This window comes from Scyliorhinus torazame, chromosome 5 (assembly GCF_047496885.1).
Source record: "Scyliorhinus torazame isolate Kashiwa2021f chromosome 5, sScyTor2.1, whole genome shotgun sequence".
NCBI classification, from domain to species: Eukaryota; Metazoa; Chordata; class Chondrichthyes; order Carcharhiniformes; family Scyliorhinidae; genus Scyliorhinus; species Scyliorhinus torazame.
The window spans coordinates 311,429,380-311,450,055 of NC_092711.1; the positions used below are offsets into that span (position 1 = coordinate 311,429,380).

At 48.4% G+C, this 20,676-nt stretch overlaps 1 protein-coding gene across 5 annotated transcripts in view; it reads right to left on the bottom strand.

Moving 5' to 3' along the window:
• aff2 (AF4/FMR2 family, member 2) overlaps positions 1-20,676 on the bottom strand; it is a 658,399-nt gene that overhangs the window by 517,069 nt on the left and 120,654 nt on the right. The window contains exon 2 of one of the 5 annotated variants that reach the window (XM_072505922.1): positions 16,256-16,342. The exons of the other annotated variants lie outside the window; for them this stretch is intronic. The gene's annotated coding sequence lies outside the window, so the exon portion shown is untranslated. The remainder of the gene's footprint in view (positions 1-16,255; positions 16,343-20,676) is intronic. 5 annotated transcript variants of the gene reach the window in all.

Here is a 20,676-nt window from a genome sequence, read left to right on the forward strand (position 1 = left end):
AGCTGATGCAGCAATGACTCGTCAATCTGGATAAAGATGGGGGGGGGGGGGATTTTTCATTTGCGCCCATCCCGAGGCCGGAAATTCCCGCCCGAGGTCAACAGACCTTCAAATGATCCGTTGGGTTTTCTGCCCTTCCCGTAGAGATCCTCCCCGCGTTGGGCAGTATCAGAAAATCTGCCCCCCCCCGGTGTCTTTCGTGAAACTAGAGGCGGACCGGGGAGGTCAACCGATGTGTGAATCCTTTATACATAGTTCCATTTTGTACAAGCTTAAAAATACGTTTAAGTGTTTGGCAGACAAATTAAAAAATAAATTGAAGAAGTTAATTAAAGAGAATGGGTGCTGGGAGAGAATAATGAAAATTGCGCCCAAACACTAAACAATACAAGCAAAGCTGAGATAAAGACAAAAAACCACAACAAGTTAGCATTGTACTAATGAGATGAGACAAATCTCCTGACTAAAATACATGTGGTGTAAATGAGATACTAAACCAACATTTGTATCAGAGTTACTTCAGCGCGCAATCATACCGCATCATTGCTAATCTACACTGTGTAACTCCGGAACCAATGCCTGGCCTAATCTCATGGCGACGTGGCCTGAATTTAAACTCCATTGTGGGCCCTGACTCCACACTTCGCTTGCACCATGAGATTACGTTCTGTTCTCATGCTCTGCGCCAGCTTCCCTCATTTCCTTTAACTTTCGGGAAAAAAAATATTCAAATCGATTTCAAAGAATTTAACTGAAGGCAGTCTTCAGAAGCGCACTGACGTCAATCGCTGGGCCAGTGCGATAGCTCCATTTTCTCCAGTTACACTTTTACAGAGGTAAAAAAGCTGGTGCATATGTTGCACCTTTTATGACCCCCAGGGCCTCCCAAAGTGTTTCACAGCCAACAAAGTAGATCTGAAGCGTAGTCACTGTTGTGATAGTGAAAACACAGCAACCAATTTGTGCACAGCAAGCTTCCACAAACGGTAATATGATAATGACCGGATAATCTGTGTCAGGTTTTGGTTGATGCATAAATATTGGCCAAACAAGAGATCTGCTGAATTCCATTGGTGTAATACTGGTTTGTTGTGGTTTTCTGTTCCTATGTTCGGTTTACTTCTTTTTTTATTGCCTCATTTCTTAGCTTGCGTTCATTACCTCGTTTTCAGCCCTCGTTCTCTTCAGGTTCTTTTCTCGTTTTGCTTTCTCTCAGTTTTCCTGATGGTTTGCAGAATTTCAATGTTTCCAGAAGTTTAACGAGACGTAACAGTTCAAAGCTTCCCAGTTCAGGTTTGGCTCACTCAGGTTTGGCTGCTGATCAGACAGACAGCCTTACAATCCCCTTCCCCAATGAATGCAAATGTGGGACTGGATGAGGAGAAAGCCTTATGCAAAAACAGGGCTGGAGAGTGACAGCACGGTGCTGGCGAGCCAGAGGGTGCTCCTGGTGCTGTTCTGTTTGGCAAGAAAGTTACTGAACTTGGGAGAACAAAGCCAGGCCGGACATACTCTCAGTTACTATTCAACAAAGTGTTTCGAGGCTCGGATTTTCCCTCCGCAAAGTAATGCATCTATTTTGGGCTGGAGTGAACGCTTCTTATAATTAGCTAGATGCTGACAAAAGGAGAATTAGCATCACATATATTTTAACATGTTCCCAATCCTGGCCTCTTTCATAGATTTCATAGAATTTACAGTGCAGAAGGAGGCCATTCGGCCCATCAAGTCTGCACCGGCTCTTGGAAAGAGCACCCTACCCAAGGTCAACACCTCCACCTCATCCCCATAACCCAGTAACCCCACCCAACACTATGGGCAATTTTGGACACTAAGGGCAATTTATCATGGCCAATCCACCTAACCTGCACATCTTTGGACTGTGGGAGAAAACCGGAGCACCCGGAGGAAACCCACGCAGACACGGGGAGAACGTGCAGACTCCGCACAGACAGTGACCCAAGCCGGGAATCGAACCTGGGACCCTGGAGCTGTGAAGCAATTGGGCTAACCACCATGCTACCGTGCTGCCCACATCCCTGTCACATCCCTGTTCAGCAACCCCTGCTGCATTAGGCGGAGATCCGGGCGCAACGGGTGAATCTCGGGCGAGCCTCAAATCGCACTCCGCGCTGGGCGCGAAACCTCACATGGGTCACCCGACTCGCTCCATCCAGCACGATCTGCGTATCACCCTCACTGGGCGAGATCCAGGTCTGAATATTTAAATGAGCGTTAAGGCTCATTTAAATACCCTGACACCGGATTCACCCAGCGCCCAGAGCTCACTGGCCGCTCCAGCGAGTCCTTGACATGACACTGCTTAGTACTGGTCCACACACAAATGTGGATCAGGAGTAATGGCACCTGGATGCGTTTCCCATGCCATTGGAAACCCCTGGGCGGTCTGGGACAGGATAGGGTGGCACTCTGGCATGTCCCCTGGCACTTCAGCGCATTGCCAGCCTGGCACCCTGGCAAGTGTCACCATGGCACTGCTGGGCGCCTGGGTGGCACTGCCTGGGTGCCGGGGAACTGCCAGGGTATTAGGCCAGCAGTGCCAGGGTGCACAGGTGGCAGGTTGGCACTGCGAGGGGTCGGGCCAGGGGAGGGGTGTCTTGCCAGAGAGAGGGGGAAGAGGTGAGGGGTCAAAAAGAGGGAGGCCTGAACTGGGGGGGGGGGTTAGGTCACCCTCATACTGTGGCAGCAGGGGGTTGACCCAGAAAATTCCGTAGTGGGCGGGGGGGAGGGGGTTGGGGGATTGCGTTGCTGGGGTGGAGGGGGCCGGAGCTCACTAACAGTTGGCCCACTCAAAATGACGGCCCGATAGCTCGATTCACGAGGGAACCCTTCGCAATTCCCGCCACGTATAAATTTACAAGGCAAGGGACAATGAATCGCCTCTGGATTCTCGCTCGCGACGTGAACTCAAATCTGAGGCTGTTCATCTCCGGCGGGAGAACATTAGTCACCCAAACGGAGAATATGTGGGAATATCGGGTACTCTGTGTCAAATAATTTAAAATGCACTGAGCAAGTTCTTAGTGGAATGCAGGGAAGTCTTGTGTTCAGTGAGTGGCATCTCTGCCCCACTCAAAAACTCTGGGTTCATGTCCAACCCCAGGACCCGTCCGCATGGGTGTGCATGATGCGAACAAGCAGGTCGATAACCAACCCGCTAATCCTTCCAAGACATCCATGGCAGTCAGGAAGTGCAGGAAAGACGCCTGGTGTGGAGTGCTGTTTATCAAGTTATAACCACTTGTCTCTCTCTCTCTCCCTCTCTCTGAAACAAGCAGAGATGCCTTGTGGGCTGTGGCATGTTTCCAACAAAATTGAACGCAAGCACTTAATAACTTAAAATATTGCAGGTCCACAAGAAACATATTGGCCCAATTCTGTATTAAGATTGATGGCGAGACTAACAGCGCTCGTAGCATATCAGGCAGCAACCTCTGGAGTCTGCGCTGCAATTAAACATGGAGATCAGGAAGGTGTATCTAATTTGAAATGCTCCCCCACAGACTTCGCTGCAGTAATACTTGTCGAAGAGACTAGGCATTGAAATTATTTACTTTCTGTTCAGTCAAGGGCATTTATTACCCATCCCAAATTGCCCTTGAGAAGTTGCCTTTGTGAATACAACTGAGTAGTGGCTAGGCCATTTCAGGAGGCAATTAGGTGTCTAACACATTGCCGTGGATCTGGAGTAACATGTAGGCCAGACCAGGTAAGAACGGCCGATTTCCTCGCCTAAGGGGCATTAGTGAATCAGATGGGTTTTTTTTAACAACACTTTAGTCATTTCACAGTCATGATTACTGATAAGAGCTCTTTTTAAACTAAATTTAGAGTCCGCAATTCTTTTTTTTCCAATTAAGGGACAATTTAGCGTGGCCAATCCACCTACCCTGCACATCTTTGGATTGTGGAGTGAGACCCGCGCAGAAACGGGGAGAATGAGCAAACTGCACACAGTCAGTGACCCGGGACCGGGATCGAACCCGGGTCCTCGGCGCCATGAGGCAACAGTGCTAATCACTGCGTCACCGTGCCGCCCACACTGATACGAGCTTTGTAACCTGGTTTATTTAATAAACTGAACTTAAATTAAGTTGAAAAAATGTCTCCTAATCATTACCCCAGGCCGCTGGATTGTTCGTGCAGTAACATAATGACTATACCGCCAACAAACTAATGGGGTATTTACACAATAGAAAAAGTTAGAACTGCTCCATTCAAGTGTAAATGAAATTTAACATTGTGATAAATCTTGGGTCTCTTTATTGAAGGGGCTTTGTGGGGGCAGGATCCTCCGTTCCCGGAGCCGATTTCATAATCGCCGATCGGGCGGAGAATCCCTTTTTACGCTGGAATCGGGTGCGGCGCTTGTTTTTGCAGACTTTGCCCCCTCAAAACGACGTCATCGAGGAGCGCACCGCACGCTGTTTGGACGACAGCCTCAGGACGTCACCTGAAGACCCTCCCTCAATGCTACGCCCCCGATGGGCCGAGTTCCCAACCGCGCGGCGGACGTGTGGTCTGCATGACACGGGGCATGGCGGCTGCGGACTGTGTCCAGCGTCGCCACAGTCGGGCGGGAGCCGTGCTGCTGGCTGGGGGTGTTTCGGCGAGGGCTGGGGGTGGACTGGTGAATGGTGGACACGGGGGTGTCCAGGGGGGCACTATATGGCAGTTTGTGTCCGCGCATGGCCGGCGCCGTGTTGTATGGCACGACCGCTGCAGGTGATCGTTGTTCACATGTGTGGCCACGGACCCGGCAATTCTTTGGCCGTTTTTGCCGTGGAGGCCAGGCATTTTACGTGGGGCGGCTGCTAGCCCCTCACCAGCCAGAAAATCAGTGCTGGAGCAGCGGTGATTTTTCCCACGTAAAACACCACGGATCCTCCGGATATTGCCTCCAATTCGGAGAATCCAGCCCTCAGTCTCCCAACCTGAGAACTTAACCCCTTAACTAAAGCCAAAGAGCCTCCCTCGCATTGGAACTTTTTAAAATTTAGAGACTTATTCTTGATTGCTGGATAGGAATTTGTATTTTAATTTTACTTTTTTTAATCTCTCTTTAAATCCCATACATTTTCCTCGCATTTGCTTTCTGTCAATGATATTACAATGAATTAAATTCTGTACTGTCTGGTTTAGACTCTGTGTCGCAGATATATATTCACGCAACGCAGAAGGAATCCATTCGGCCCATCATGCCTGTGAAGCACCTTGGAATGTTTTATTTCATTTGAGGTGCTGAATAAATACAGCTTGTTGTTCATCACAAGCAAAGAATTTGCGGAAACGTTTCTAAAATGTTTGGATAGATGTTTAGAAAAATGAATTCTTTAAGGGTAAGTCTATCGGTTATTAATTTTTCAAGTGTTCACATCTTAGGTGTTACGCCGTTACTTCCAATTTAATATTCAGTTTGAGTGTATGTGCTACAAACAGTAGGAACAGATCACCCTTGCTTGCAGTGCACAATGAATGCTGCACAGTACCTGTTCCTTGGACAGGCGATAGGCCGACAGTGCTGCACAATAAGGCTTTTACACATAGCTGTGTCTTGCTGATGGGAGCATGAGCATCTCGATCAGAGTGGGTAATTGCTGCACAAATCACTGCTCCATCACACCCTAATAAATCAGTCCCACTGGACAATACACTGATTGTACAGTACAATTCCCAGGAACACCCCACTAATAAAACAAGAACCCTGAGCCATGTTTGTTTATCAATTAGCACTGTTATCACAGTCGCATAAGAACTACATTTGGGTTTCTTCTGGGGGAAAAATGGAGTGGCATTTACAACAACAACGTTTACATTATATACCACCATGAACATGGTTAAAAATAACCCAAGTCACATCATCAGGCAAAATATGATGTGTGAAAGAGGCATATTTTAAGGAACATCTTAGAGGAAGAGAGAGAGGCCGAGGGGTTTAGGATGGGAATTCCAGAGCTTAGGACCCAGGCAGCTGAAGGCACGGCCACCGCGGAAATTGGAGATGAGCAAGAGGCCAGAACTGTAAAGCTCTCAGATCATAATATTAATAATAATAATCTTTGTTATTGTCACCAGTAGGCTTACATTAACACTGCAATGATGTTACTGTGAAAATTCCCTAGTTGCCGCACTCTGGCGCCTGTACACTGAGGGGGAATTCAGAATGTCCAATTCACGTAACGAGCACGTCTTCCGGGATTTGTGGGAGGAAACCGGAGCTCCCGGAGGAAACCCACGCAGACCCGGGGAGAACGTGCGGGCTCTGTACAGACAGTGACCCAAGCCAGGAATCGAACCCAGGACCCTGGCGCTGTGAAGCACAGCAACCCCTGTGCTACCGTGCCGCCCACTGGGGCTTGGAGGAGGGGAATTCAGTGGTGGGGTGCATTATTGCCTGCACATTCCAATATGTGTTGTGAAATCTCTAAAGTGTGTCAGCAGAGGTACTGCCATTGCAATCAGCTGCTTTCCAATGGCAACCGCCTGTGTGGCCAGGTTTTCTATGGCCTCTGCTCTATGCAGTGCCAGAAAGCTGGCATCCAGTGCCCGCTGTGGCTCAGCGGGTAACATTCTTACCTTTGGATCGAGCTCCACTCTCGGGGTGGGCAATCTGCGCTGGCGTACTGAGGAACTTGTGCCAGATTTGCACACATGTGCATTTCTGCGACATATGTCAATTAAAAAATGTAAAGCAGAAGCAAAAACTAAGTTGAAATTCTCCAAAAGGACCTTCTAATTAACCTCAGGTTGCCCCTAATCAATGTATAATTACAGCAATATGATGTTGGGGCCATAAAGGGCAGCTTACACACCACTCCTGCTGAGTTGTGCATTAAAGAGCATTATGGTCCTGTGCTTATCAAACAGCGTGTCCTCTGATCGGTCTATCATCTCTGAAGTTGAGGAGAATGAGAGATAATCTGAATGAAACGTACAAAACCCTTACAAGGTTTTGACAGCGTTGATACTGATAATAACCTTTTACTGTCACAAGTATGAAGTTACTGTGAAAAGCCCCTAGTCGCCACATTCCGGTGCCTGTTCAGGTAAGCTGGTACAGGAATTGAACCCGCGCTACTGGCCTTGTTCTGCATCACAAACCAGCTGTCTAGCCCACTGAGCTAAACCGGCCTTTAGCCGTTCAAGAGTCGAGAGTTAGGGGTTATTTAAGAACAAGATGGGAAGACATTTCTTCACTCAGAGTGTTATGAATCATTGGATTTTTCTACCCCAGGGAACTAGCACAGGGCTAAAGAGCTGATTTTTAAAGCAGACCAAGGCAGGCCAACAGCACGGTTCAGTTCCTGTACCAGCCTCCCCAAACAGGCGCCGGAATGTGGCGACTAGGGGCTTTTCACAGTAACTTCACTTGAAGCCTACTTGTGACAATAAACGATTTTCATTTCATTTCATGTGGGAGCTTATTTATTGAGTAGATTCAAGATACAAATCGATATATTTTTGGGCACCATGATTAGCAAGGGGTAGGGCAGGAAAGTGGGGTTGATGCAGAAGTTCAGCCATGAGTTTATTGATTGTCGAAGGAGTCTCAAAGAGCCGTGTGGCCTACTCCTCTCTTATTTCTTCTGTTCTTATTGTGAGCTCTGCCACACCTATTGTGTCGGTGAAAGTAAGATTTAGATAGCGCCTATCATGACTTTGACATGTTCCAAAGCACTTTACCATCAACTACTTTGGAAGTGTAGTCATTGTTGTTAGCGGGTCGGGCACCATATTCTCTGGGTCCGCAGGGGCCGGGAATCAGGTGGGCATGGGTTACAACAGCTATGGTCAAACGTGCACTTGATGTGGTGGACCTCACAATAGGCCAAGGTTCATCCGAGGGCCACCCTCCACACTGCAAGACCTGCCCAGCCCCCCCCCCCCCCCCAGGTGCAAGACACTTTCAGAAGAATTTGACTGAGAAATCAACAGAAAACAACACTAACGGAGGGAAAGAAGCAACAGAGGGGAAGATACCGGCGAATGGGAGCTCGAGAGGCCAACAAGAGGGCAGAAGTGGCAGAAAGAGCACGAGCAACGGGCGGATGAGCGGGTGGACCACGAGGCTAGGGGGAGGCCCCGGCTGCCCAAGAGCGGGGGAAGACTGCGACCCGAGCACCAGCACCAGCCCCCCCCCCCAAACCAGAAGACAAATGGACGACCCTCCTAAAGAAGGAGCTGGCCGCCAGGAAGGAGGCGATTAGAATCAAGATCCAGGTGGTGATGAAGGTGGTGGTGACGGAGGCGATGGTCTCCCTACAAAGTATGATCGACGGGCTGGGAAAGAAAGTGGAGGCGCAAAAAAAAGGCCTCGAGAGAGACCAGAGTGTCAGGATCGTCGCTCTGGAGGCAGAGGTGAAAAGGTTGGTGGCGGCCCAGAGGAGTTGAAGGGGAAGGTCGAGGACCAGGAAAACAGGTCCCGACGGCAGAACATACGGATTGTGGGCTTTTCGGAAGGCATCGAGTGCCTTCAGACCCCACGAGGGCAATCTAGAGAGAGATAGCTTCCTCAACCCCCCAGAACTCGGCAGGGCACACATGTCGCTAAAACGGATGCCCAAGGCAGCTGAGAGCGATCATCGCGAAGCTGCATCGATACCAGGATCAGAAAAGGATCCTGCGGTGGGCTAGACAAACTGAAGTAAGCTCGTGGGAAGGACAGAAGCCGGATATATCAGGACATTGGGGCAGACCTGGCAAAGGAAAGGGCGAAGTTTAATTCGGCAAAGTCGGCGCTGTACAAGAGTGGGGTGCGATTCGGCATGCTATTCCCGGGCAGACTCGGGGTCACGCACGAGAGCAAAGAATATTATTTCAATACCCCAGCAGAAGCAAAGGACTTTGCAAGGACCAACAGCCTAGACAAAGAACAGGCGCGGCTGCGATGAAGGCGTGTCGGAGGAAGATCGCTGAAAGGGACTGAATCAGAGACACATAGGCATGGTTATGTGTTTGCGCGGGAATGTACTGCCTTGTTCTAACCAGAAAGACCGGGTACAAGAGAGAGGGAAGATAGATAAAGCAGGTGAGGGGGCAGACAGGGGAAACAGGCAGTCGGCGGGCATAGACAAAGGGAGGGGAGCCCTGGGAGGGGAGGCACCGTACTAGCAGGGAGGACTGGCACCGGAAAACAGGCAGTAAGGGTGCCGCGCCGCATCTCTCAACAGAGCAGGCACCTGGCCGGGGGTGGGGGGAGACACAGGGGCAGCGGGGGGGGGGGGGGGAGGGAGATGCGAGGAGGGGGGGACTGGGGAGCAGGGGGGGACCAAAGAATACATAGGGAATAGAACGGAGAAAAGGAGTTGGCAATCGGGCTGGTTTTGAAAATGAAATGAAATGAAAATCACTTATTGTCACAAGTAGGCTTCAATGAAGCTACTGTGAAAAGCCCCTAGTCGCCACATTCCGACACCTGTTCGAGGAGGCTGGTACGGGAATTGAACCGCGCTGCTGGCCTGCCTCGGTCTGCTTTAAAAGCCAGTTATTTAGCCCAGTGTGCTAAACCAGCCCCTGTGGCAGGGAGCATGCCGAGGAAACAATTTGGCTCCGCAAGCAGCCACTTTGGAGTGTCCTTAAACAAAGGGAAACCCCAGAGTGCAGAGGTGCGTCCACCAGGTAAGAATGGCTGATCCCGGGCAGCACGGTGGCGCAGTGATAGCACTGCAGCCTCACTGCGTGAGGTCCCAGGTTCGATTCTGGCTCTGGGTCACTGTCTGTGTGGAGTTTGCACATTCTCCCTGTGTTTGCGTGGGTTTCGCCCCCACAACCCAAAGTGTGCAGGGTAGGTAGATTGGCCACGCTAAATTGCCCCTTAATTGGAAAAAATGAATTGGGCACTCTAAATTTATTTTGAAAAAGAATGGGTGATCCTGCAGGAATGGGGGGACAAATCCTCCCCCCCAATCAGGATAGTGACCTGGAACATCAGGGGACTTAACGACTCAGTGTAACGATTCAGAGTCTTCGCACACCTGAGAAGCCTGAAGGCGGACATAATCTACCTGCAGGAGACACACCTGAGGGAGAAGGAAGGGCTGGGTGGGACGGACACACCATTCGTCCTCTGGGACAAGGGCTAGGCGAGTAGCCATACTGATTACCAAGAGGACGAGGTTCACGGAGGAAAGGACAGTCATGGACCAAGAGGGACGGTACGTCATGGTCAGTGGTTTCCTAGATGGGGCACCAGTAGTCCTGGTAAATGTGTACATGCCTAACTGGGACGACACAGATTATGGCGAAAATCCCCGACATTGCTACACACCGACTAATTATGGGGGGTGACTTTAACTGTGTACAGGGCCCGTGGACTGACCGATCAAACCCCAGAACGGGGAAAAAGGCGGGCATGGCTAGGGAACTGGGAACATTCATGGAGCAGATCAGGGTGGTTGACCCATGGAGGGTCCTGCACCCGGCAAGAGGGAATTCCCGTTCTTCTCACCAGTCCACAAAGTATACACCCGGATCAACTTCTTTGGGAAATCGGTGCTTCCAGGAATAATAAGAGCGGAATACTCAGCGAATGTCATCTCCACGCTCCACCTTACATGGACCTCTTGGTCGACAAGGCCTTCTGCCAGGAAACATCACAGGCCATAGGCAAGTACGTAACTACGAAACAGAACAGGGAAGTCTCACCTTCCACGTTCTGGGAGGCACTGAAGGCTGTGATCAGGGGAGAAATTATAGCCTACAAGGCTCGCAGAGAGACGGAAGAGAGGGCGGCCAGGCATCAGTTGATTGACTGAAGACAGAAAGTACTCCGAGACCCCGACTGTAGAGCTTCTGGCGGAGTGGAAAAAGCTGCAAATGGACTTTAACCTGCTATCCACTGGGAAAGCAGCACGGTGGCGCAGTGGTTAGCATTGCTGTCTCACGGCGCTGAGGTCCCAGGTTCGATCCTGGCTCTGGGTCACTGTCCGCGTGGAATTTGCACATTCTCCCCGTGTTAGCGTGGGTTTCGCCCCCGCAACCCAAAGACGTGCAGGGTAGGTAGATTGGCCACGCTAAATTGCCCTTTAATTGGGTACTCTAAATGTATTTTAAAAAGGAAAGCAGTGCACTAACTCTGCCAGACACGGGGGACCTTCTACGAACACGGAAAAAAGGCTGGCCGCCTTCTGGCTCACCAGCTGAGAAAGCAGGCAGCCACGAAGGAAATAGCGCAGATAGAAAACAGCAGAGGCAGACTGGTAACCGAGCCAAAAGAGGTCAACCAGGCATTTGAGTCCTTCTACCGAGGGCTGTACACCTCCGAGCCTCCGACAGGGGTGCGGGGATGAAACCGTTCCTCAATGGACTGGATATGCTAGTTGTGGGGGAGAGACAGGCAGGGGGGGAGTTGGAAGCACCAATAGATCTGGGAGAAATCATGGAGAGCATCAGCTCCATGCAGGCGTGGAAGGCCGAGACCGGAACCCGATGGGTTCCCGGCGGACTTCCATAAAAAAATTTGTGCTGGCCCCAGGCCTCAGAGCTAAGGGACATGTTCGCGGACTCACTAGCGAGGGGCGCCCTGCCCTCTACGCTAACACAGGCCACGATATCGCTGACACCCAAAAAAGACAACGATCCGACAAAATGCTACACTGTTCTTTTGTTCTTTGTTCTTTTTGGAATGCGGATCGTACAGACCCATTTCGCTGCTCAATGTGCACATGAAGATACTCGCGAAGGTTCTGGCCAAGAGACAAGAGAACTGTGTACCAGAGGTGGTCGCAGGAGACCAGACAAATGGGCTTGGTCAAGGGACGGCAGCTTACTGCAAACATCAGGCGGCAGATGAACGTAATAATGACCCCCCCCCCCCCCCCCCCCCCCCCCCCCCGGGGAGAGAACACCAGAGGTGATCGTCTCCCTGGATGCAGAAACGGTTTCGACAGAGTCGAGTGGAAGTACCTCTTCGAGGTACTGGAGTGGTTTGGGCTAGGAGCAGGATTCACCTCCTGGGTGAAAAATCCTGCCCAATGCCCCCCAAGGCGAGTGTTTGAACCAACACCCACCAGCTCTGAATACTCCAGCTGCACACAGGCACCCGACAGGGATGTCCACCGCCCCCGCTCCTGTTTGACCTCGTAATTGAACCCCCGCCGATCGCCCTGCGAGATGCAAAAAGCTGGAAGGCCATCCAAAGGGGAGGCAGAGAGCACAGAGTCTCACTCTATGCGGATGACCTGCTCCTCTACGTCTTGGAATCATAGGAAGGTTGAGAGCAATCATGCAGCTCCTCGAGTTATAAACTTAAACTGGGCAAGAGCGAGGCATTCCCGGTGAACCCAGACGTGGGAGGGACAGAGCTGGAGGGGCTCCCATTCAAACTAGCCCAAAACAAATTCTGCTACCTGGGGAACCAGATAGCCCGGGACTGGACACAGATCCACAAGTGGAATCTGACCAGCCTGGCGGAGGAAATCACAAAGGACCTGCAGAGATGCGACAAGCTCCACTCTCCCTGCAGGGAGGGTGCAGACGATCAAAATCAACGTACTGCCGAGGTTCCTCTTCCTGTTCAACGTACCATGAGATTTTGATCGAAATTAAAATCGCGATACATGAACAATTTGTAAAATGGGATGTTTCCATGATCCCCTTGGACTTTGCAGTGTTCTATCAACCCAGTGGAACTGAAAGGCATTCATTACAAAGATAGCAATCAACCTCCATTATACAGTCCAAAATGTCATAATTTAATCTGTTACAATGCTTATAATGAATAAAGAGGTATGGAGTACCGAAGATATTTGACGAATGATAAGATCAACAGGTAAAATGTTACCAAAAAGATATAAGTGCACTTGTCATTCTTTTTTTTAAATGAATTTAGAGTTCATTTTTTTCCAATTAAGGGGCAATTTAGCGTGGCCAATCACCTACCCTGCACACCTTTGGGTTGTGGGGGCGAAACCCACGCTAACACGGGGAGAATGTGCAAATTCCACGCGGACAGTGACCCAGAGCCAGGATCAAACCTGGGACCTCAGCGCAGTGAGGCAGTATTGCTATCTGCTGCACCACCGTGCTGCCCTGCATTTGTCATTCTAATAATTGCACATTTTCGAGGATATAATTTGTGCAAAAATGATGTTTGTTGCCTATTTGCATTTTCCCAAAGAGCTTTTTAATGTTCATTGGGGATGCCAAACACCAAAATTACATTCATAAACTGATCAGGTTTTGCATATTTTAGGGCAGCACGGTGGCGCAGTGGTTAGTGCTGCTGCCTCACGGCGCCGAGGTCCCAGGTTCGATCCCGGCTCTGGGTCACTGTCCGTGTGGAGTTTACACATTCTCCCCGTGTTTGCGTGGGTTTTGCCCCTACAACCCAGAGATGTGCAGGGTAGGTGGATTGGCCACGCTAAATTGCCCCTTAATTGGAAAAAATGAATTGGGTACTCTAAACATTTTTTAAAAGCTTTGCATATTTTGCGGTCAAACTGAATAGTGCAGAGCAGAAGGGGGCTGTTCGGCCCATTGAATCCGTGCCAGCTCTTTCGCATGGCAATCCAGTTCATTGCCCTCTCTAGTTCTTTCCCCATATCCTTACCATTCCTTTTGTTCTGTAACATTAGCCTAAGTTACTCCATAGACCTTGATCTAAAACCTGTGAAACACAAGGCATTTTTACAGCTAATTTTGCCACTGCAGACTTAAAATGCATTCATTCTGCTTGCTTTTCAGTAAGTTTGTTCTTGAATATTATGCGCTTTATGCCTTCAGCTACTGGAGTCCTTGTTGGCCTATCTGCCTTGTAAGGTCATGGCTGATTAAGTCTATTATTATTATATAAAGACAGCTAACAATCAGGTGTCATCACTCTTGCCATTGCAAATCTCCAGAAAATGAAGCATCCTTTCAGCCAATTTGCTCGCTACAAACGACATTGATAAGGGCGGGCAAATACTCACAAGGTTATTTTGGTTCAATATGTCACTGTTTTCCTTCTGAAAATCATTGCCAAAAGCCTTCGCACATTTTGGTAATAACTCCAAATCAGGCAATAACAGCATTTAAAGTTAATTGGCCAAATGCACATAAGCTTTGGTTGAATGAAGATTTGATGTGAAGGGCAACTATTATTGATTACAGTCTGGAGAATAGTGTTGGGGATGTTAGCGCATGGCTGCTTAAACCATATTTATGAACTTAGTTGTGACAGTGCTGCGCTTAAAATAAATGGTTAACGCTCACATTAAAATAACGGACGGAGGAATGGCATTGTGCTGTCATCCACGAGCATCACCATAAGTTGTTTCTCAGCTTATTGTCTCATCGTCAGGAGGAATATCCTCCGTTCCAGCTTGTCCGGAAGTATTTCTTCAAAATCCTGTACATTTTAACTGCAGCAATGTCAGCAAATGTAGCAACTAATGTGCGCACAGCATGAACCCAAACACAGCAATGAGATAAAGGGCTGGTTAATGACTCATTCATTTGTTTATGGCGGTGTTCATCAAGGGAGGAATGTTGGCCAAGAATCCAGGTATTCTCCCCGCTCTTGTTCAAATGTTGTCATCGCACCTTCGACGTCCTCACAAGAGTGCAGCAAAGGCCTCGATTTCGGGTCTCATCAAAAAGGAGGCACCTCGGACAGTGCAGCATTCCCCCAGTACTGGCACTAGGAAGGTAAGATGCTAAAATCACTGGGGAATGTCATGAATCCACGACCTTCGGGCTCAAAACTGAGATCCTCATTCTGGAACCAAGGCTGACACTTTGGGACAAATTCAACTTGGGCTGTTCAGCGGAAGACAGGCTCAGCTTGTTGGTTGTCCGTTTTCTAATAATCGCTTATTGTCACAAGTAGGCTCCAATGAAGTCACTGTGAAAAGCCCCTAGTCGCCACATTCCGGCACCTGTTCGGGGAGGCCGGTACGGGAATTGAACCCGTGCTGCAAGCATTGTTTTGCATTACAAGCCAGCTGTTCAGCCCACTGTGCTAAACCAGCCTTCTATACCAGGGAATCAGACTCCCCTGTAAGACGAGCATTCGATCAGGTTGCTTTCTAACCGGGAGGCTTAGGTTAATTGTTAACCCCTGATATCCCAAATTGAAAATAGACCAGTTGGTTTCCAACTGCAGCTCCTTCCAAATATACTACTGGAAAACAGAATAGAATATGCTGTGGGCTGGCCTGACAAACCAGTTATGGACCCCCGAGGTCCAAAACATGCCCGACTTTGTAAATGTGTTAACACATAGAAGACAGCATGGCCATAGTGTGAACTAACAAGCAAAAACAAACAAGACATTCCCTCAAGTTCATACCTTCCCCAAGGTCGAAGGTCAGGCATTTTCAGGGATGTTGCCTCACTTTTAGAAATTGGCGCTTGTAAATCTTACCAATGTTTGGATTAGTTTTAATGGCAGTGAATAGAAACAGTCATTAACTTCAGTTTTCCTTTGCTGGAGACCTAATTTTCCTCATCTCACTCGCCAACACAAGCCCAATAATAATTATTCCGTAGCCCTTGAGGAGCTCGACAACCGCCTGTGCAGTTTGTATTGAAAGCTGGCTGTTATTTAAAATGTATTTTCTGCTCGGTTCAGTTGCTCATTCTTGTCACGATCTATTGGATGTGCACCAATAATGTTTGCAATTTCCCAAGAGTTGGAGCTGAGCGGTTCATCCGGCCATGTTCTACCAACTCGCTGCGCACTTCATGCATCAACTGAAGCTCCCGTTGGAATGAAAGTTCAACCGCACGTTTGCAGCTCCCAATATTGATTCAACTCCGGCCCAGCAGGCAACCTAATTCCCCCCCCCTGCCCAATTTAATTTCCCCCATGGGAAAGAAAAACCCAACCCTCATCGTTCCCTCCAAGCTCATTAATGAAGATCTTGACTAGGTCGGCAGGTTTCACTCCAGAAAAGGGCACCGTACCAATTTAAGTCCTTTTGTTTTTGTTGGGGGTGGGCGGTGGTGATTGGGGAGTTGATCGGCAAAGACGGAATAGCGCAGTGACGCGATAGCTCTTGATTTTTCACCACTTTTTTATGGCTATTTGCACTAACCAGCAATGGAAAGCGTACACTTTAATACCAGCCTAGGGGTTGCCTACGAGCATAATAACCCAACAGCAGATATTCAACTTAAATATACAACTCTCAAACAAACCTGTAGCAAAAACAAGTGAACAGTTATTCAATCGATCCAGTCCATTCTCATAAGCTGTCTGTACTGTTTTAAGTCCTGCTTCACATAGACTTCCTGTAAGCATTACACTTACTTCCTGTTACACTTTAGCTGTCACACTTCAGCCGGCACACTTTAGGGTATCCTCTGACTCACCGTAAGCAATGCCACCGGCGATCTTCTAGTATATAAAAAGAACAACAATTTTCAAATTAGAAACAATCGCAATGATACCTTCCATTACTTCATGGGAATACATTTTCTGATCAATGCACTCTCTGTGTGACTGCAATGGATCAACTATCGGCAAACAGGAATTAAGCCATTTTAAATAGAATGGTTCAACCCCACCTGTGAGAACTTACAGCGCGAGCACATTTAAGTAATAATCTACCCCGTGAATCGTCTTTGATTTATGGGTGTAAAATCGACCTTTTCCACTTGGGTTACACCTACTCAACGAGTGGCCAAGCTGCTCTGTTTCATGAAGTCTTGCCTGGTGGAGACACTAAGGGAGGGACAAATCATCCGAAAGGAACGCGCCCTCTTTGTCTGTGGGTCCATGACATTAAAAGAAGCCTGACAGCTTTGGATGCCTTGCGACCGGCTGGGAGGAACACTGTACGTGAACACTTGCCACATCCTGAGTCAAGGTGAATTGTCAACACACATTTCCTGTGTTCGAGGCCTTTGCTGCGCTGGGTATGACTTTAGTTATAAAGATGGCTATTGCTGAGAGGACAAGTACAGCTGCAGGGAGTTGTGACCAAAGCACCAAAATACAGCTTCCCCTCTGGAACAAATGAAATATCTATCATTTGCAGAAATGCCAACCACTTCAAGCATTTACTGGATGGAAATGCCTTAGTTTAACTGAAATGACAATTACAGAAATCAGGTTTTATTCCAGTCACTGGACTTAATCATAGACTCATATTGCACAGAAGAAGGTCATTCGGACCCTGGCCCTGTGTTAGCTTTTTGAAACATTGATCTAGAAATGGACACCCTGATGATTTTTCCCATAGTTTAGCAAATTTCCTTTCAAATCGTTATCAAATTCCTTTTTATTAATGTTTCTATTGAGCCGGTTCCAACATCCATACAATCCCGACAGTGCTGAAGGTAGTTGTTTGGCCCATCGAGTCAGCACCGACCCTCCGAAAGAGCACTCGACCTAGGCCCACACCCCCGCCACTCCCCCACCCTATCCCTGTAACCCCGCAGATTGATCATGGCCAATCCATCTAACCTGCACATCGTCAGACCGTGGGAGGAAACCGGTGCACCCGGAGGAAACCCACGCAGACACGGGGAGAACGTGCAGACTCCGCACAGACAGTTAACCGGGGTCAGTATTGAACCCGGATCCCTGGCACTATGAGGCAGAAGTGCTAACCATTGTGCCACCATGCAGCCAGTGCAGTCTAGATCATGGCTCACTGCAGAATCGTCAGTAACATCAGATCAGTGGCTACAACTGGTCCAAATGGAAGTTCTGAAATCGGCCTTGATGAGTCTTTTTGCCCAGTGGGCACAAATGATCAGTTGTTAAACATGTTTAACATTGATGCCATGTGGGGTTATCTATAAAGATCTGTTGCATGCACAAAGTATTTTGCAAAGTCCAATCTCAAGCGGACCTGGCACTGAAAAGTCAAACGTGAAAAGACAAAAGGCGTGTCTGGATATTTGAAGACCAACAGGTGCAAACATTCAAAAAAGCCAGCGTGCAGGTGAGACAGGGAAATGTGAGATCTCTCAGTTACAGATTGGAAACCTAAATCACATTCTCTGAATCACCCCATCATCTATTTTGTGGAGTTCCACACTCAAACCAGCAGTCACATTGTTGAGGCCGTGGCTTGCATCACGGTGCACAGACCAAACGCAAGCCTCGACCTGAACAGGCTCTTCTTTTGCTTTAAGAGTGTGTTAGTCTTACGGATTGGAGAATCATGGAATGGTTATTGGGGACCGGTGCAGCTCAGCTGGTCCGTGACGCACAGCGAGGCCAACAGCGCGGCCAACAATTCCCGTGCCCGCTGACGTTTGGCCTTCTCAACCGTGCCCCTCGCCTGAGAATGTGATGGTCCTCAGGTTAAATCGCAACCAGTCAGCTCTCCCCCTCATCTGGGCGTTTGGCGACTTTACTTTATAGCACAGAAAGAGGCCATTCAGCCCCTGGTGTCAATGTTAGCTCTCGGCAAGAGAAACTCAGTTCGCCTCTCATGCTGGGATCGATTCCCAGGTGTTACATCTTTTCCTCGGAGCATACGTACTTTGAGAGAGTGAACAACAATCTTATCGTTGGTGTCCTCCGTGTACCATCATTCTGCCAGAGGAAACAGTTCCTCCTGATTTACCCTTACCAAAATCCCTCAATAATTCTGAACACCTCTGCTCAATCTCCCAATAGCTTTCTCTGCTCGGAGGAGAACAACTCTGGCTTCTCCAGTCTCTACATAACTGAAGTCTCTCATCCCTAATATCGCTCTGGTGAATCCCTTCTGACCCGCTTCAAGGCCTTGACCAGCTGAGTCTTTCCTGCTGCTACTTTCTATTTGTAGGTACCATAAGTAATTTACAAGCCATGTGCCTAATCTTACAGCTACTTGTGTCTCTTTGTGGTCATGTTTGTATGTGAAAGGTCATCCGAACCGCCACATAAAATATGGACCTCAGACTCAATTATCTGACTCATCTCTGATAAGTCCATTCCTCACTATTACCGATTTTGTGACACCTTTGCTGGATCTCGGCACATTGTTAGGAACAGATATATTTACTTATAGACCAAATGTCATTAAAAATGAGCAAAGTGTCATTATCCAGCAACCTATTTGTAGAGAAAAGGAAAGGCCTCTGGAAATTATTAAACTTACGACAGAGTGGAAAATCCTGTTTTGGACCAAAACGCGGAAAATCAATCAAATGATAGGTTCTCGAAATAAATTGTTTGAAACAGAGCTCACCGAACAGTCAAGCTTGTCCAAAGAATGTCACCACTGGATCTGCAATTAATGTTTCTCTTTTTATTCCGCAAACAGGATGAAGCTCGATCAATAAATCCAGAAGCGAGATTGGAGACAATTGAAGGCTTTATTACACTAGATGTTTCCCCCAGCAGAGCAGGTACAGAAGGCAGCTGCTGGGGAGACACGGGCTCTTATACTCCACCTTACTGGGCGGAACCAGCAGGCAGGCTTAACCAATGAAAACAGTACCTCCTACACCAATGGACTTACAGCATTACAGGGTATCGTAATACCTCTAATACCGACTACCACACAGGGGCTTCTAGTTTCTGTACCGTTAATCTGTCGATCTCTGAATTTATCCACTGTCACCACTTAACATGCACAAGGACGGCAGCTAATGTGTATTTAGACAAAGTGTTACCCTGAAATAACACGTTGTTTGATCTTGTATCGTTGCCACTTTAAAGATCAAGCAAGTCTCTTGCTCCTTTTACAAGGCACTGCTAAATCCTAACCCCTGGCAAAGAAAAGTAGTTCCACATGGGAACATAAAACTGAGCCAGGCGGAGCCTAGGCGAGGGCAAAATATGGCTGCGTTCATGGGCATCCGTCGAAAACTGGATGCCGCGAGTCAACAAGGGAAAGGTGCAGAATGTGCGGTGGTGAATTATCTCTGACAATGCATTTCACGTGTTACATTCATTCAGAACATTTCATTTTCTGCTGCCAGTGAAGACAGGGCAGCGCACAGCCCAGACATTGTTTACAGTCGGAAACCACATTTGTAAATTTATAGACGCACTAGCAGCCTTCATCACCATTGCGGCCGAATAAACTGCGACACGTCTCTTCCTGCTTGATATCTCCACCGCCTGAATGAACACTTAACTCATAAAATAACACTTCCCCGACCACAGCAGAGCTGCCATAATGGACAGGAGAGCTTTGGCCATTATTAATTCTTCCAAACACAAATCAATGGCAAGAAATCACAGCAGACCCAGAGAATCACCGACGGTAAATTTCGACGGAGAGTTTCTCGTCTTTCAATCAAGAAAAACTGTTGCCAGTGGCCAGAGGATTCAGATTGAAGAATCAGGGAGGATTGAGGAGGAATGCATTAATGCAGTCAGTGCGATCTGCAATACATGGAAACCTAGAAACATAGAAAATAGAAGCAGGAGGAGGCCATTCGGCCCTTCGAGCCTGCTCCACCATTCATTACGAAAATGGCTGGTCACCAAGTTCAATACCCTGATCCTGCCTCTACCCCCCCACCCCCACCCCACCCCAATAAGGGTTGGGTTAGCTCAGTGGGATAGACAGACGGTTTGTGATGCAGAACAAGGCCAGCAGCGCGGGTTCAATTCCCGTACCAGCTGAGAATTCTGAATTCTCCCTCTGTGTATCCGAACAGGTGCCGGAATGTGGCGACTAGGGGCTTTTCACAGTAACGTAATTGCAGTGAAATTACACAACGTTTTGGTCTCAATTACTTCATGTGGTGGTGAATTCAGATTCACCAATCGCTGGG